The sequence below is a fragment of the Alligator sinensis genome, unplaced genomic scaffold (assembly GCF_000455745.1).
Source record: "Alligator sinensis unplaced genomic scaffold, ASM45574v1 scaffold1667_1, whole genome shotgun sequence".
Lineage (NCBI taxonomy): Eukaryota > Metazoa > Chordata > Crocodylia > Alligatoridae > Alligator > Alligator sinensis.
The window spans coordinates 962,882-965,405 of record NW_005842504.1 but is presented as its reverse complement, the minus strand read 5'-3'; positions in this window follow the sequence as shown (position 1 = coordinate 965,405).

The following is a 2,524-nucleotide window of genomic DNA, read 5'->3' as shown; positions in this document are numbered from 1 at the left end:
CCCCTCCCCACTCACAGGAGCCCCATTTCCTGCTGCTTCCAGCCAGGGGACCCCGTTATACCCAGCTCTCCCCATGCTCCACCCCAGAGGTGGCTGCATCCTGGGGCCGAGCCTGGCTGTCTCACCCCCTCCTCCCCCCGGCAATGGGGGGGCAGGGTCTGCTGATGGGGTCAGCAGGGGATCCCTGGGAGCTCCCCCCTCCAAGAAGGTGGAAACCCCCCCCTGCCTGCCTGCCTCCTAGCTCCTCACCCTTGTCTTCCTCCTCCTCCTCCCTACTAGCCGGGTGTGCTGTGAGCCCAGATCCTTCGTCTCAGGTCCCCGATCCTTGATTCCCAATCCTTCACCCCGGATCCCAGATCCCCGGTCCCTCATCTCAGATCCCCGGTCCTTCACCCTGGATCCCAGATCTTTCATCTCAGGTTCCAGATCCTTGATCCCTGATCCTTCATCTCAGATCTGTTATCCCAGATCCTTCATCTTGGGATGAAGATCCCAGATCTTTCATTCCAGATCCTTCATCCTTTATTCCAGATCCCTGATCCATTACCTCATATTCCAGATCCTTGATCCCTGATCCTTCATCTTGCACCTCACACCCCGGATCCTTGATCCTTTATCCCAGCTACCTGCTCCTTCACTTAGTATCCCAGATCCTTCATCTCAGATCCTTGACCCCTGATCCTCGATCCCAGATCCCGCCTCTTCCTTCTCTGCATGGTCCGTTGATACGCACAGACCTTGCTTGCAGTGTTCCCGCTCCCCTGCGTGGGGGCATCGCTGGATCTGGGGGCTCTGCTTAGCCCATGGGGTCCCCCCAGGCCTGCTAGACCTGAGGGGGCTTGGAGAAGCCACCCCCAGCTGGTCCGCCACCCCCAGGCGGGTCTGCAGCCTGTGCCAGGGGGGCGCAGGGTATGGCCCCTGCCCATATCGTCCTGGTCATACGTGGCCATGCAGCCCATGCTGCGGCCCACAGGACACGACCCGTGTCCCTGGGGGCTGAGCTCGTGCGAGGCAATACGGACCGTGCCGCTGGGAGCCTGGGATATTGCCTGCAGCATCATGCCTTTGCCCGTGTCACCCTGGTCATACGTGGCCTGTAGCAGGCAGCCTGCCCTGTGGCTGTGATCAGGAGCAGGGCTTGTATGGGGCAGTATGGACCGTGACATGGTGAGCCCTGGAGGGCACTCATGCAGCGATGCCCATGCCATCTTGGTCATACGTGGCAGAGCAGCCCATCCGAGCGGTTCCCCCCCACGGCCGGCCGTGTAGCAGAGCTCCCATAGGTGATGCGCCCCGTTTGCCTGTCGTGCGACACAGCCCGTGTTATAACAGGTACGCGTGCTGCATGGACCAGGCTACGTGAGACCTGGTGGCCATGGGAGCCCCGTGCGATCGTCACGTGCCGCATCCGATATCATCCTAACCACGCGTGCTGCGTTGCCTGGACAGCCACGGGACTCTCGTGTCATTGTCCCATGACATCCCGTGTCATAATGACCACACGTGCTATATGGTTTAGGCCACACAAGGTCCAGTGGCCATGGGAGCCCGGTGCAATCATCACATGGCACATCCTATGTTATAATGATCATATGTGCTGTTGCCTGGGATGTTTGAGGCTCTGTGGTCATGGGAGACCAGTGCAATCATCAGATAACATAGCCCATGCTACATGTGCTGTTGTCTGGGCCTTTTAAGGCTCTATGGGTATGGAAGCCCCATGCAGTCATCATGCAGCACATCCCATGTTATAACGATCGTGTGTGCAGTTGCCCAGGCTGCTTAAGGATCTGTGGTCATGGGAGACCCATGCAATCATCACATGACACATCCTGTGTTATAACAGTCATGTGTGCTTGTTGCACGAGCTGTTTAAGGTTCTTTGGTCATGGGAGCCCCATGCAGTATTCATATGATAAATACTATGTTATAACGATCACATGTGCTGTAGCCCCAGGCTGTTTAAGGCTCTGTGGTCATGGGAGACCCATGCAATTGTCACATGACGAATCCTATGTTATAACAGTCATGTGTGCTGCATGGTCATGGGAGACCCATGCAATCGTCACATGACACCTCCTATGTTATAACGGTCACATGTGCTGTTGCTCGGGCCGTTGGAGGCTCTGCGGCCTTGGGAGCCCTGTGCAATCATCGCGTGACACATCCTGCGTTATAAGGATCACGTGTGCATTGCGTGGGCCGTTCAAGGCTCTCTGAGCCCCCTGCAATTGTCACATGGCACATCCCGTGTTATAACGATCACGCCTTGCTCCACGCGACCCACACCGAGCAGCAGCAGCGACGGGGACAGGACCCGGAGCTCATATGCGTGTCTGTGCGTGTGCGGGGACGGGGGGTGGGGGGGGATAAGCCTGCCATGTGGCCGGCTCTGAGGCAGCTCAGCTCGCCCGTGCCACGAGCTGGGCAGGTCTCAGCCCGCAGGACACCGGGTTGGGCCCTGGCAGTGTGCGGTGGTGGTGGTGGTGGGGGGGGGGGGGCTGCCCGGGGGCTGGACAGGGGT